We start from the raw sequence: 17307 nt of genomic DNA on the forward strand, positions 1-17307 counted from the left end.
AACATACAAAAGAGTTGGGACTAGATGACTGTGTGACAACAACATACAAGAGTTTAGGACTAGATGACTGTTTGAGTGACAACAACATACAAAAGATTTAGGACTAGATGACTGTTTGAATGACAACAACATACAAAAGAGTTGGGACTAGATGACTGTTTGAGTGACAACAACATAAAAGTTTTAGGACTAGATGACTGTTTGAGTGACAACAACAAAGAAATTGCTAGGACTAGATGAATGTTTGAGTGACAACATAGAAAAGTGTTTAGGACTAGATGACTGTTTGAGTGACAACAACATACAAGTTTTAGGACTAGATGACTGTTTGAGTGACAACAACATACAAAAGTTTTAGGACTAGATGACTGTTTGAGTGACAACAACAAACAAATTTTTTAGGACTAGATGACTGTTTGAGTGACAACAACATAGAAAAGTGTTTAGGACTAGATGACTGTTTGAATGACAACAACATACAAGAGTTGGGACTAGATGACTGTTTGAGTGACAACAACATACAAAAAGTGTTTAGGACTAGATGACTGTTTGAGTGACAACAACATACAAGTTTTAGGACTAGATGACTGTTTGAGTGACAACAACATACAAAACTGTTTAGGACTAGATGACTGTTTGAATGACAACAACATAAAAAAGAATTGGGACTAGATGACTGTTTGAGTGACAACAACATACAAAAGTTTTAGGACTAGATGACTGTTTGAGTGACAACAACATACAAAAAGGGTTTAGGACTAGATGACTGTTTGAATGACAACAACATACAAAAAAGATGACTGTACAAAAAAAAAAGTTGGGACTAGATGACTGTTTGAATGACAACAACATACAAGATTTTTAGGACTAGATGACTGTTTGAGTGACAACAACATACAAAAGTGCTTAGGACTAGATGACTGTTTGAGTGACAACAACATACAAAAAAGTGTTTAGGACTAGATGACTGTTTGAATGACAACAACATACAAAAGTGTTGGGACTAGATGACTGTTTGAGTGACAACAACATACAAAAAATGCTTAGGACTAGATGACTGTTTGAATGACAACAACATACAAAAGTGTTGGGACTAGATGACTGTTTGAATGACAACAACATACAAAAGAGTTGGGACTAGATGACTGTTTGAGTGACAACAACATACAAAAGTGTTTAGGACTAGATGACTGTTTGAATGACAACAACATACAAAAGAGTTGGGACTAGATGACTGTTTGAGTGACAACAACATAGAAGTTTTAGGACTAGATGACTGTTTGAGTGACAACAACAAAAGAAATTTTAGGACTAGATGACTGTTTGAGTGACAACAACATAAAAAGTGTTTAGGACTAGATGACTGTTTGAATGACAACAACATAAAAAAGATTTAGGACTAGATGACTGTTTGAGTGACAACAACATACAAGTTTTAGGACTAGATGACTGTTTGAGTGATAACAACACACAAAATTGTTTAGGACTAGATGACTGTTTGAATGACAACAACATACAAAAAAGAGTTAGGACTAGATGACTGTTTGAGTGACAACAACATACAAAAGTTTTAGGACTAGATGACTGTTTGAGTGACAACTACAAACAGTTGTTAGGACTAGATGACTGTTTGAGTGACAACAACATACAAAAGTTTTAGGACTAGATGACTTTTTGAGTGACAACAACAAACAAAGTTTTTAGGACTAGATGAATGTTTGAGTGACAACATAGAAAAGTGTTTAGGACTAGATGACTGTTTGAATGACAACAACATACAAGAGATGGGACTAGATGACTGTTTGAGTGACAACAACATACAAAAGTTTTAGGACTAGATGACTGTTTGAGTTACAACAACATACAAGTTTTAGGACTAGATGACTGTTTTAGTGACAACAATATACAAACTGTTTAGGACTAGATGACTGTTTGAATGACAACAACATAAAAAAGATGACTGAATGATTGGGACTAGATGACTGTTTGAATGACAACAACATAAAAAAGAATTGGGACTAGATGACTGTTTGAGTGACAACAACATACAAGTTTTAGGACTAGATGACTGTTTGAGTGACAACAACATACATGTTTTAGGACTAGATGACTGTTTGAATGACAACAACATATAAGTTTTAGGACTAGAATAGTGTTTGAGTGACGTCAACAAAGAAATTGCTAGGACTAGGTGAATGTTTGAGTGACAACATAGAAAAGTGTTTAGGACTAGATGACTGTTTGAGTGACAACAACATACAAAAGTTTTAGGACTAGATGACTGTTTGAGTTACAACAAAATACAAAAGTTTTGGACTAGATGACTGTTTGAGTGACAGTAACATACAAGTTTTAGGACTAGATGACTGTTTGAGTGATAACAACACGTAAAAGTGTTTAGGACTAGATGACTGTTTGAGTTACAACAACATACAAGTTTTAGGACTAGATGACTGTTTTAGTGACAACAATATACAAAACTGTTTAGGACTAGATGACTGTTTGAATGACAACAACATAAAAAAGAATTGGGACTAGATGACTGTTTGAGTGACAATAACATACAATAGTTTTAGGACTAGATGAATATTTGAGTGATAACAACACACAAAAGGGTTTAGGACTAGATGATTGTTTGAATGACAACAACATACAAAAAAGTTGGGACTAGATGACTGTTTGAATGAGAACAACATACAAGAGTTTTAGGACTAGATGACTGTTTGAGTGACAATAACATACAAAAGTGCTTAGGACTAGATGACTGTTTGAGAGACAATAACATACAAAAATGCTTAGGATTAGATGACTGTTTGAATGACAACAACATACAAAAGAGTTGGGACTAGATGACTGTGTGACAACAACATACAAGAGTTTAGGACTAGATGACTGTTTGAGTGACAACAATATATAAAAGATCTTAGGATTAGATGACTGTTTGAATGACAACAACATACAAAAGAGTTGGGACTAGATGACTGTTTGAGTGACAATAACATACAAAAGTGCTTAGGATTAGATGACTGTTTGAATGACAACAACATACAAAAGAGTTGGGACTAGATGACTGTTTGAGTGACAGCAACATAGAAGTTTTAGGACTAGAAGAGTGTTTGAGTGACGACAACAAAGAAATTGCTAGGACTAGGTGAATGTTTGAGTGACAACATACAAAAGTGTTAGGACTAGATGACTGTTTGAGTGACAACAGCATACAAAATTTTTAGGACTAGATGAATGTTTGAGTGACAACATAGAAAAGTGTTTAGGACTAGATGACTGTTTGAATGAAAACAACATACAAGAGATGGGACTAGATGACTGTTTGAGTGACAACAACATACAAAAGTTTTAGGACTAGATGACTGTTTGAGTTACAACAACATACAAGTTTTAGGACTAGATGACTGTTTGAATGACAACAACATAAAAAAGAATTGGGTCTAGATGACTGTTTGAATGACAACAACATAAAAAAGAATTGGGTCTAGATGACTGTTTGAATGACAACAACATAAAAAAAGAATTGGGACTAGATGACTGTTTGAGTGACAACAACATACAAGTTTTAGGACTAGATGAATGTTTTAGTGACAACAACATACATGTTTTAGGACTAGATGTCTGTTTGAATGACAACAACATATAAGTTTTAGGACTAGAATAGTGTTTGAGTGACGTCAACAAAGAAATTGCTAGGACTAGGTGAATGTTTGAGTGACAACATAGAAAAGTGTTTAGGACTAGATGACTGTTTGAGTGACAACAACATATAAAAGATCTTAGGATTAGATGACTGTTTGAATGACAACAACATACAAAAGAGTTGGGACTAGATGACTGTTTGAGTGACAGCAACATAGAAGTTTTAGGACTAGAAGAGTGTTTGAGTGACGTCAACAAAGAAATTGCTAGGACTAGGTGAATGTTTGAGTGACAACAACAAAGAAATTGTTAGGACTAGATGAATGTTTGAGTGACAACATAGAAAAAAGTGTTTAGGACTAGATGACTGTTTGAGTGACAACAACATACAAAAGTTTTAGGAGTAGATGACTGTTTGAGTGACAGCAAAATACACGAGTTTTTGGACTAGATGGCTGTTTGAGTGACAGCAACATACAAGTTTTAGGACTAGATGACTGTTTGAGTGATAACAACACGTAAAAGTGTTTAGGACTAGATGACTGTTTGAGTTACAACAACATACAAGTTTTAGGACTAGATGACTGTTTTAGTGACAACAATATACAAAACTGTTTAGGACTAGATGACTGTTTGAATGACAACAACATAAAAAAGAGAATTGGGACTAGATGACTGTTTGAGTGACAACAACATACAAAAGTTTTAGGACTAGATGACTGTTTGAGTTACAACAACATACAAGTTTTAGGACTAGATGACTGTTTTAGTGACAACAATATACAAACTGTTTAGGACTAGATGACTGTTTGAATGACAACAACATAAAAAAGAATTGGGTCTAGATGACTGTTTGAATGACAACAACATAAAAAAGAATTGGGTCTAGATGACTGTTTGAGTGACAGCAACGTACAAGTTTTAGGACTAGGTGAGTGTTTGAATGACAACAACATACAAAAGTGTTGGGACTAGATGACTGTTTGAGTGACAATAACATACAAAAGTGCTTAGGATTAGATGACTGTTTGAATGACAACAATATACAAAAGGGTTGGGACTAGATGACTGTTTGAGAGACAATAACATACAAAAGTGCTTAGGACTAGATGACTGTTTGAGTGACTACAACGAACAATTTTTTAGGACTAGATGAATGTTTTAGTGACAGCAACATACATGTTTTAGGACTAGATGTCTGTTTGAATGACAACAACATATAAGTTTTAGGACTAGAAGAGTGTTTGAGTGACGACAACAAAGAAATTGCTAGGACTAGATGAATGTTTGAGTGACAACATAGAAAAGTGTTTAGGACTAGATGACTGTTTGAGTGACAACAACATACAAAAGTTTTAGGAGTAGATGACTGTTTGAGTTACAACAACATACACGAGTTTTTGGACTAGATGGCTGTTTGAGTGACAGCAACATACAAGTTTTAGGACTAGATGTCTGATTGAGTGATAACAACATACAAAAGTTTTTAGGACTAGATGGCTGTTTGAGTGACAACAACAAACAAAATTTTTAGGACTAGATGAATGTTTGAGTGACAACATAGAAAAGTGTTTAGGACCAGATGACTGTTTGAGTGACAACAACATACAAGAGTTGGGACTAGATGACTGTTTGAGTGACAACAACACATAAAAGTGTTTAGAACTAGATGACTGTTTGAATGACAACAACATACAAAAGAGTTGGGACTAGATGACTGTTTGAGTGACAACAACATAGAAGTTTTAGGACTAGATGACTGTTTGAGTGACGTCAACAAAGAAATTGCTAGGACTAGATGAATGTTTGAGTGACAACATAGAAAAGTGTTTAGGACTAGATGACTGTTTGAGTGACAACAACATACAAAAGTTTTAGGAGTAGATGACTGTTTGAGTTACAACAAAATACACGAGTTTTTGGACTAGATGGCTGTTTGAGTGACAACAACATACAAGTTTTAGGACTAGATGACTGTTTGAGTGATAAGAACACGTAAAAGTGTTTAGGACTAGATGACTGTTTGAGTTACAACAACATACAAGTTTTAGGACTAGATGACTGTTTTAGTGACAACAATATACAAAACTGTTTAGGACTAGATGACTGTTTGAATGACAACAACATAAAAAAGAATTGGGACTAGATGACTGTTTGAGTGACAATAACATACAATAGTTTTAGGACTAGATGAATGTTTGAGTGATAAACAACACACAAAAGGGTTTAGGACTAGATGATTGTTTGAATGACAACAACATACAAAAAAAGTTGGGACTAGATGACTGTTTGAATGACAACAACATACAAAGAGTTTTAGGACTAGATGACTGTTTGAGTGACAACAACATACAAAAGTGCTTAGGACTAGATGACTGTTTGAGAGACAATAACATACAAAAAATGCTTTAGGATTAGATGACTGTTTGAATGACAACAACATACAAAAGAGTTGGGACTAGATGACTGTGTGACAACAACATACAAGAGTTTAGGACCAGATGACTGTTTGAGTGACAACAATATATAAAAGATCTTAGGACTAGATGACTGTTTGAATGACAACAACATAAAAAAGAGTTGGAACTAGATGACTGTTTGAGTGACAACATACAAAAAAGTTTTAGGACTAGATGACTGTTTGAGTGACAACAACATACAAGAGTTGGGACTAGATGACTGTTTGAGTGACAACAAGATAAAAGTTTTAGGACTAGATGACTGTTTGAATGACAACAACATATAAAAAGTTTTAGGACTAGATGATTGTTTGAGTGACAACAACAAACAAATTCTTTAGGACTAGATGAATGTTTGAGTGACAACATACAAAAGTGTTTAGGACTAGATGACTGTTTGAGTGACAACAACATACAAGAGTTTTGGGACTAGATGACTGTTTGAGTGACAACAACGAACAATTTTTTTAGAACTAGATGAATGTTTGAGTGACAACAACATACAAAAGTGCTTTGGATTAGATGACTGTTTGAATGACAACAACATACAAGAGTTGGGACTAGATGACTGTTTGAGTGACAACAATATACAAAAGTTTTAGGACTAGATGACTGTTTGAGTTACAACAACATACAAGTTTTAGGACTAGATGACTGTTTTAGTGACAACAATATACAAAACTGTTTGGGACTAGATGACTGTTTGAGTGACAACAACATACAAAAGTTTTAGGACTAGATGACTGTTTGAGTTACAACAACATACAAGTTTTAGGACTAGATGACTGTTTTAGTGACAACAATATACAAAACTGTTTAGGACTAGATGACTGTTTGAATGACAACAACATAAAAAAGAATTGGGACTAGATGACTGTTTGAGTGACAACAACATACAATAGTTTTAGGACTAGATGAATATTTGAGTGACAACAACATACAAGTTTTAGGACTAGATGACTGTTTGAGTGATAACAACACACAAAAGTGTTTAGGACTAGATGATTGTTTGAATGACAACAACATACAAAAGAGTTGGGACTAGATGACTGTGTGACAACAACATACAAGAGTTTAGGACTAGATGACTGTTTGAGTGACAACAACATATAAAAGATCTTAGGATTAGATGACTGTTTGAATGACAACAACATACAAAAGAGTTGGGACTAGATGACTGTTTGAGTGACAATAACATACAAAAGTGCTTAGGATTAGATGACTGTTTGAATGACAACAACATACAAAAGAGTTGGGACTAGATGACTGTTTGAGTGACAGCAACATAGAAGTTTTAGGACTAGAAGAGTGTTTGAGTGACGACAACAAAGAAATTGCTAGGACTAGGTGAATGTTTGAGTGACAACATAGAAAAGTGTTTAGGACTAGATGACTGTTTGAATGAGAACAACATAAAAAAGAGTTGGAACTACATGAATGTTTGAGTGACAACATACAAAAGTTTTAGGCTAAGATGACTGTTTGAGTGACAACAACATACAAGAGTTGGGTCTAGATGAATGTTGAGTGGCAACAAGATAAAAGTTTTTAGGACTAGATGACTGTTTGAATGACAGCAACATATAAGTTTTAGGATTAGAAGATTGTTTGAGTGACAACAACAAACAAATTCTTTAGGACTAGATAAATGTTTCAGTGACAACATACAAAAGTGTTTAGGACTAGATTACTATTTCAGTTACAACAACATACAAGAGTTTTTGGACTAGATGACTGTTTGAGTGACAGCAACGAACAATTTTTTTAGAACTAGATGAATGTTTTAGTGACAATAACATACAAAAGTGCTTTGGATTAGATGACTGTTTGAATGACAACAACATACAAGAGTTGGGACTAGATGACTGTTTCAGTGACAACAATATACAAAAGTTTTAGGACTAGATGACTGTTTGAGTTACAACAACATACAAGTTTTAGGACTAGATGACTGTTTTAGTGACAACAATATACAAAACTGTTTGGGACTAGATGACTGTTTGAGTGACAACAACATACAAAAGTTTTAGGACTAGATGACTGTTTGAGTTACAACAACATACAAGTTTTAGGACTAGATGACTGTTTTAGTGACAACAATATACAAAACTGTTTAGGACTAGATGACTGTTTGAATGACAACAACATAAAAAAGAATTGGGACTAGATGACTGTTTCAGTGACAATAACATACAATAGTTTTAGGACTAGATGAATATTTGAGTGACAGCAACGTACAAGTTTTAGGACTAGGTGAGTGTTTGAGTGATAACAACACACAAAAGTGTTTAGGACTAGATGATTGTTTGAATGACAACAACATACAAAAGAGTTGGGACTAGATGACTGTGTGACAACAACATACAAGAGTTTAGGACTAGATGACTGTTTGAGTGACAACAACATATAAAAGATCTTAGGATTAGATGACTGTTTGAATGACAACAACATACAAAAGAGTTGGGACTAGATGACTGTTTGAGTGACAGCAACATAGAAGTTTTAGGACCAGAAGAGTGTTTGAGTGACGTCAACAAAGAAATTGCTAGGACTAGGTGAATGTTTGAGTGACAACATAGAAAAGTGTTTAGGACTAGATGACTGTTTGAGTGACAACAACATACAAAAGTTTTAGGAGTAGATGACTGTTTGAGTTACAACAAAATACACGAGTTTTTGGACTAGATGGCTGTTTGAGTGACAGCAACATACAAGTTTTAGGACTAGATGTCTGATTGAGTGATAACAACATACAAAAGTTTTTAGGACTAGATGACTGTTTGAGTGACAACAACAAACAAATTTTTTAGGACTAGATGAATGTTTTAGTGACAATAACATAGAAAAGTGTTTAGGACCAGATGACTGTTTGAATGACAACAACATACAAGAGTTGGGACTACATGACTCTTTGAGTGACAACAACACATAAAAGTGTTTAGGACTAAATGACTGTTTGAGTTACAACAACATACAAGTTTTAGGACTAGATGACTGTTTTAGTGACAACAATATACAAAACTGTTTAGGACTAGATGACTGTTTGAATGACAACAACATAAAAAAGAATTGGGACTAGATGACTGTTTGAGTGACAACAACATACAATAGTTTTAGGACTAGATGAATATTTGAGTGATAACAACACACAAAAGGGTTTAGGACTAGATGATTGTTTGAATGACAACAACATACAAAAAAGTTGGGACTAGATGACTGTTTGAATGAGAACAACATACAAGAGTTTTAGGACTAGATGACTGTTTGAGTGACAATAACATACAAAAGTGCTTAGGACTAGATGACTGTTTGAGATGACAACAACATACAAAAAAGTTGGGACTAGATGACTGTTTGAATGACAACAACATACAAAAGTGTTGGGACTAGATGACTGTTTGAGAGACAATAACATACAAAAATGCTTAGGATTAGATGACTGTTTGAATGACAACAACATACAAAAGTGTTGGGACTAGATGACTGTTTGAATGACAACAACATACAAAAGATTTGGGACTAGATGACTGTTTGAGTGACAATAACATACAAAAGTGCTTAGGATTAGATGACTGTTTGAATGACAACAACATACAAAAGAGTTGGGACTAGATGACTGTTTGAGTGACAGCAACATAGAAGTTTTAGGACTAGATGAGTGTTTGAGTGACGACAACAAAGAAATTGCTAGGACTAGGTGAATGTTTGAGTGACAACATAGAAAAGTGTTTAGGACTAGATGACTGTTTGAATGAGAACAACATAAAAAAGAGTTGGAACTACATGAATGTTTGAGTGACAACATACAAAAGTTTTAGGCTAAGATGACTGTTTGAGTGACAACAACATACAAGAGTTGGGTCTAGATGAATGTTGAGTGGCAACAAGATAAAAGTTTTTAGGACTAGATGACTGTTTGAATGACAGCAACATATAAGTTTTAGGATTAGAAGAGTGTTTGAGTGACAACAACAAACAAATTCTTTAGGACTAGATAAATGTTTCAGTGACAACATACAAAAGTGTTTAGGACTAGATTACTATTTCAGTTACAACAACATACAAGAGTTTTGGACTAGATGACTGTTTGAGTGACAGCAACGAACAATTTTTTAGAACTAGATGAATGTTTTAGTGACAATAACATACAAAAGTGCTTTGGATTAGATGACTGTTTGAATGACAACAACATACAAGAGTTGGGACTAGATGACTGTTTCAGTGACAACAATATACAAAAGTTTTAGGACTAGATGACTGTTTGAGTTACAACAACATACATGTTTTAGGACTAGCTGACTGTTTTAATGACAACAACATAAAAAGAGTCAGAACTACATGACTGTTTAAGTGACAGGAACATACAAGTTTTAGGACAACATGACTGTTTTAGTGACAACAATATATAAAACTGTTTAGGACTAGATGACTGTTTGAATAACAACAACATAAAAAAGAATTGGGACTAGATGACTGTTTGAGTGACAATAACATACAATAGTTTTAGGACTAGATGACTGTTTGAGTGACAACAACATACATGTTTTAGGACTAGATGACTGTTTTAATGACAACAACATAAAAAAGAGTCAGAACTACATGACTGTTTAAGTGACAGGAACATACAAGTTTTAGGACTAGATGACTGTTTTAGTGACAACAATATATAAAACTGTTTAGGACTAGATGACTGTTTGAATAACAACAACATAAAAAAGAATTGGGACTAGATGACTGTTTGAGTGACAATAACATACAATAGTTTTAGGACTAGATGACTGTTTGAGTGACAGCAACGTACAAGTTTTAGGACTAGGTGAGTGTTTGAATGATAACAAGACACAAAACTGTTTAGGACTAGATGATTGTTTGAATGACAACAACATACAAAAGAGTTGGGACTAGATGACTGTTTGAGTGACAACAACATACAAAAGTTTTAGGACTAGATGACTGTTTGAGTTACAACAACATACATGTTTTAGGACTAGATGACTGTTTGAGTGACAACATAGGAAAGTGTTTAGGACTACATGACTATTTGAATTACAACAACATACAAGTTTTTACTCTAGATGACTGTTTGAGTGACAACAACATACAAAAGTTTTTAGGAATAAATGACTGTTTGAGTGACAATAACATACAAAAGTTCTTAGGATTAGATGACTGTTTGAATGACAACAACTTGCAAAAGAGTTGGGACTAGATGACTGTTTGAGTAACAATAACATACAAAAGTGCTTAGGATTAGATGACTGTTTGAATGACAACAACATACAAAAGAGTTGGGACTAGATGACTGTTTGAATGACAGCAACATACAAAAGTTTTAGGATAAGATGACTGTTTGAGTGACAACAACATACAAGAGTTGGGACTAGATGAATGTTAAGTGACAACAAGATACAAATTTTAGGACTAGATGACTGTTTGAGTGACAACATAGGAAAGTGTATAGGACTAGATGACTATTTGAATTACAACAACATACAAGAGTTTTTGCACTAGATGACTGTTTGAATGACAGCAACATATAAGTTTTATGATTAGAAGAGTGTTTGAGTGACAACAACGAACAATTTTTTAGGTCTAGATCAATGTTTTAGTGACAGCAACATATAAGTTTTAGGACAAGATGTCAGTTTGAGTGACAACAACATGCAAGAGTTGGGACTATATGACTCTTTGAGTTACAACAACATACAAAATTTTAGGACTAGATGACTGTTTGAGTGACAACAACGAACAATTTTTTAGGACTAGATGAATGTTTTAGTGACAGCAACATACAAGTTTTAGGACTAGATGACTGTTTGAGTGATAACAACGAACAATTTTTTTAGGACTAGATGAATGTTTTAGTGACAGCAACATACAAGTTTTAGGACCAGAAGAGTGTTTAAATGACGACAACAAACAAATTTTTTAGGACTGGATGAATGTTTGAAAGACAACATACAAAAGTGTTTAGGACTAGATAACTGTTTGAATGGCAACGATATACAAGAGTTAAGACTAGATGACTGTTTGAGTGACAACAACATACAAAAGTTTTAGGACTAGATGACTGTTTGAGTTACAACAACATACATGAGTTTTTGGACTAGATGACTGTTTAAGTGACAGCAACATACAAGTTTTAGGACTAGATGAGTGTTTAAATGACGACAACAAACAAATTTTTAGGACTAGATGAATGTTTGAGTGACAACATAAAAAGTGTTTAGGACTAGATGACTGTTTGAGTAACAACAACATACAAGTGTTTTAGGAGTAGATGACTGTTTGAGTGACAACAACAAACAAAGTTTTTAGGACTAGATGAATGTTTGAGTGACAGCAACATACAAGTTTTAGGACTAGATGACTGATTAAGTGACAATAACATACAAAAGTTCTTAGGACTAGATGACTGTTCGAGTGACAACAACATACAAGTTTTAGGACTAGATGACTATTTGAGTTACAACAACATAAAAGTTTTTGGACTAGATGATTGTTTATGTGACAGCAACATACAAGTTTTAGGAGTGTATGACTGTTTGAGTGACGGAAACATACAAGTTTTAGGACTAGATGTTTCTTTGAGTGACAATAACATACAAAAGTGCTTAGGATTAGATGATTGTTTGAATGACAACAATATACAAAAGAGTTGGGACTAGAAGACTGTTTGAGTTACAATAACATACAAAAGTGCTTAGGATTAGATGACTGTTTGAATAACAGCAACATATAAGTTTTAGGACTAGATGACTGTTTGAGTGACAGTAACATACAAGTTTTAGGACTAGATGTCTGTTTAAATGACAACAACATACAAAAGGTTTTAGGACTAGATGACTGTTTGAGTGATAACAACACACAAGTGTTTAGGACTAGATGACTGTTTGAATGAGAACAACATACAAAAGAGTTGGGACTAGATGACTGTTTGAGTGACAAAAACATAAGTTTTAGGACTAGATGACTGTTTGAGTGACAATAACATACAAGTTTTAGGACTAGATGACTGTTTAAGTGTCAACAACATACAAGTTTTAGGACTAGATGACTGTTTAGTGACAACAACATCCAAGTTTTAGGACTAGATGACTGAGTGAAAAAGACACATGAACTGAAATACTCTTAGGACTGGACAAAACTTCACTGTTACCATTTCGACCCAGTGTATGACCCGGTACTTTTATTACTCCAGTCCTTTATATGACCCTTTGCTTTGTATTACTTCAACCCTTCATATGACTCCCCTGGTTTCTATCACTTAAACCCTTTATATGAACCCCCTTCCCCCATTTCTATTACACCAACTCTTTATATGATCCATTGGTTTGTATCACTCCAGCCCTGTATATAACACTCTGGTTTCTATTGCTTCCACCCTATATAAAACACCCTGATTTCTATCACTCTCATCCTATGTATATACATGACACCCTAGTTTCTAACATTTCAACTCTGTATATGGCACCCTGGTTTATATTACTCCAACTCCATCTACGACATCCTTGTTTCTATCACTTACAAATGTAGTTCTGTTTTAGTAGCTATACTGAATGAAATAACTCTACACTGATATACTCTATAACTGTATACTGATTGAAATTACTCGACTATTTCGCTGAGACTAGTCCATGATTTGTACTTTATCACCCACATGTGTACTGAATGGATTCTTCCATGTTGCTCTCGGAGACACTTACGTCATTAGTACGTGTTTTTTTCTCGCGCAGTTTTCATGCGATAAATTTGGAGTCGATTTGTTCACCCTCTTATGAAAGATAATAGTGTTCTCTAAAAATTATGTATTCGGGCGATAATGTATCCAAGATGAACGATGTGTTGGTCTTATACACCTCATGATAAAGTTAAGAACTATGGTGGTTTACGGGTGCTAGAGGCTGTGGTTAAAATTATGGTAATATGATTGTCTGACCAGATTTTTAGGATCAATATATTAAGTATTTGTAATTCTTTTGATAGACAATATATATGTAAAGTTATTTTTCTTGGAAGTAATGGACAACGACTATATTGATTTTGCTATCTTGTTACATGTAGAGGTTTTAGTACATATCGACTTCTTCATTCCATATAGAAATCCGTCTGGAATATCTTGTATCACCTCAGCTACTTGTGAAGGAAATACCGAAAACTGTTTCAGTTTATTCCTGTTTTTGAAACGATATTAAATTGTTGGTGAACATCGACATCAGATATTTTGTTTGTAATTGCTTTGTCGTTTGATAACCTCTGAAAACGAGTTACAGATATTTTATTGAAACTGATTTTGGAAACTTCCTGAAACTAGTTTGAAGATACACTTAAAAAAACTGTCTTGTATTAGTTTTATCACTGTCCTGTGAGTCACATGAAAAGATAAACAGAAAAAAAATTGAAGGGAACTGTATTATTCGTGTGTGTGTGTGTTTTTTTTCTTATAACAAAGCCACAAAGGGCAATCTGCTCAGCCCACCGAGGGGAATCGAACCCCTGATTTTAGCGTTGTAAATCCGGAGACATACCGCTGTACTAGCGGGGGGCCTGTATTATTCGACATTTTATTATTTGTTCAAATCAAACAAAGATTATATGTTTTCTTGGTATTAAAAAAGGGTTATTTTTTGCACATTCTATTAATGCAGAGGAAAAAACGTTGAGGTTTTTGAAGTTATTTAAGATCAGAAACTGAAAATTGTATTTTATGGGAAAGCTTGGAGTCCATATATGAAAGTAAGACATATTTATGAATTTATTAGCTATGAAAACCAGTTATAGTCACAATACATTAGGTGAGAAAAAAAAACTGTCCAGCTCTCTGGTGAAAGAGTTGTATGTTTCACGTGAAAGTTGATTTGATTAAGGATTTAGAATCACTGTTCAGTTCTTGGTAGAAGAGTTGGATGTTTCAAGTGAAAGTTGATTTGATTAAAGATTTAGAATCACTGTTCAGTTGTCTGGTGAAAGAGTTGGATGTTTCACGTGAAAGTTGATTTGATTAAGGATTTAGAATCACTGTTCAGTTTTTGGTAGAAGAGTTGAATGTTTCATGTGAAAGTTGATTTGATTAAAGATTTAGAATCACTGTTCAGTTCTCTGGTGAAAGGGTTGGATGTTTCACGTGAAAGTTGATTTGATTAAAGATTTAGAATCACTGTTCAGTTCTCTGGTGAAAGAGTTGGATGTTTCATGTGAAAGTTGATTTGATTAAAGATTTAGAATCACTGTTCAGTTCTTGGTAGAAGAGTTGGATGTTTCATGTGAAAGTTGATTTGATTAAAGATTTAGAATCACTGTTCAGTTCTTGGTAGAAGAGTTGAATGTTTCATGTGAAAGTTGATTTGATTAAAGATTTAGAATCACTGTTCAGTTCTTGGTAGAAGAGTTGGATGTTTCATGTGAAAGTTGATTTGATTAAAGATTTAGAATCACTGTTCAGTTCTTGGTAGAAGAGTTGGATGTTTCATGTGAAAGTTGATTTGATTAAAGATTTAGAATCACTGTTCAGTTCTTGGTAGAAGAGTTGAATGTTTTATGTGACAGTTGATTTGATTAAAGATTTAGAATCACTGTTCAGTTCTTGGTAGAAGAGTTGAATGTTTCATGTGAAAGTTGATTTGATTAAAGATTTAGAATCACTGTTCAGTTCTTGGTAGAAGAGTTGAATGTTTCATGTGAAAGTTGATTTGATTAAAGATTTAGAATCACTGTTCAGTTCTTGGTAGAAGAGTTGAATGTTTCATGTGAAAGTTGATTTGATTAAAGATTTAGAATCACTGTTCAGTTCTTGGTAGAAGAGTTGGATGTTTCATGTGAAAGTTGATTTGATTAAAGATTCAGAATCACTGTTTAGTTCTTGGTAGAAGAGTTGAATGTTTCATGTGAAAGTTGATTTGATTAAAGATTCAGAATCACTGTTTAGTTCTTGGTAGAAGAGTTGGATATTTCATGTGAAAGTTGATTTGATTAAAGATTTAGAATCACTGTTCAGTTCTTGGTAGAAGAGTTGGATGTTTCATGTGAAAGTTGATTTGATTAAAGATTCAGAATCACTGTTTAGTTCTTGGTAGAAGAGTTGAATGTTTCATGTGAAAGTTGATTTGATTAAAGATTCAGAATCACTGTTTAGTTCTTGGTAGAAGAGTTGAATGTTTCATGTGAAAGTTGATTTGATTAAAGATTCAGAATCACTGTTTAGTTCTTGGTAGAAGAGTTGAATGTTTCATGTGAAAGTTGATTTGATTAAAGATTCAGAATCACTGTTTAGTTCTTGGTAGAAGAGTTGAATGTTTCATGTGAAAGTTGATTTGATTAAAGATTCAGAATCACTGTTTAGTTCTTGGTAGAAGAGTTGGATGTTTCATGTGAAAGCTGATTTGATTAAAGATTCAGAATCACTGTTTAGTTCTTGGTAGAAAAGTTGGATGTTTCATGTGAAAGTTGATTTGATTAAAGATTTAGAATCACTGTTCAGTTTTTGGTAGAAAAGTTGGATGTTTCACCTAAAATAAATTATAGATTTTTTGGTTCAAGTGTACGATACGTATTTGAGATTCAAAGTTATGTTCGTTCATATAAAGATCACGATAACAAAGTTTTTCTTTGTGAACGCTGAAACTACGTCTATTATTATAAATGTAAATATATTTGGTTAAGTATTAGTAATTACTATGTTTATCGTTTGCTGTGTATTGATATGAAACACAAAACTTATTTAAATGTTTCATTCCTATAAAAAGTATTAAGATTTATTGAAGTAATAATATTAACATTATCCTAAGTAAGATTTTAAATTATGCTCTGAACTACCAAGTAGCTTTTGGTATAAATATTTTGTACTAATCAATAGGCGGTTACTCGCAAATGATAACAGACTAAAAGTGTACTGTTCATTGATCCAGATTTTAAAGAAGTTTTGAGTTACTTTTGGTTGAATAAGCTTGAAGGTTAAAAAAAATGGAGAAAAGTATGTAATCAGTGATAACGAGAAAACCCACTTGTAGAGAAAAATATACATGTAAAATATATATGTAAAATATATATGTAAAATATACATGTAAAATATACATGTAAAATATATATGTAAAATATACATGTAAAATATATATGTAAAAACGGCTGGTTTGTTTGAGAAAATGTTTTATGTTGTTCGCTCCTCCACACGAAACATTTTCTCAGGAGAAAAGTACGATTTTGT

At 33.6% G+C, this 17307-nt stretch overlaps 1 protein-coding gene across 3 annotated transcripts in view; it reads left to right on the forward strand.

Moving 5' to 3' along the window:
• The window catches only part of LOC143244255 (breast cancer anti-estrogen resistance protein 3 homolog), a 95275-nt gene that overhangs the window by 60541 nt on the left and 17427 nt on the right, over nt 1–17307 (forward strand). The window contains exon 1 of one of the 3 annotated variants that reach the window (XM_076488597.1): nt 13858–14028. The exons of 1 other annotated variant lie outside the window; for it this stretch is intronic. The gene's annotated coding sequence lies outside the window, so the exon portion shown is untranslated. Of the gene's footprint in view, nt 1–13857; nt 14029–14159; nt 14844–17307 lie in introns of those variants that run through there. One more of the 3 variants, XM_076488598.1, reaches the window with a different exon arrangement.

Source organism: Tachypleus tridentatus, chromosome 2, assembly GCF_004210375.1.
Source record: "Tachypleus tridentatus isolate NWPU-2018 chromosome 2, ASM421037v1, whole genome shotgun sequence".
Classification (NCBI taxonomy): domain Eukaryota; kingdom Metazoa; phylum Arthropoda; class Merostomata; order Xiphosura; family Limulidae; genus Tachypleus; species Tachypleus tridentatus.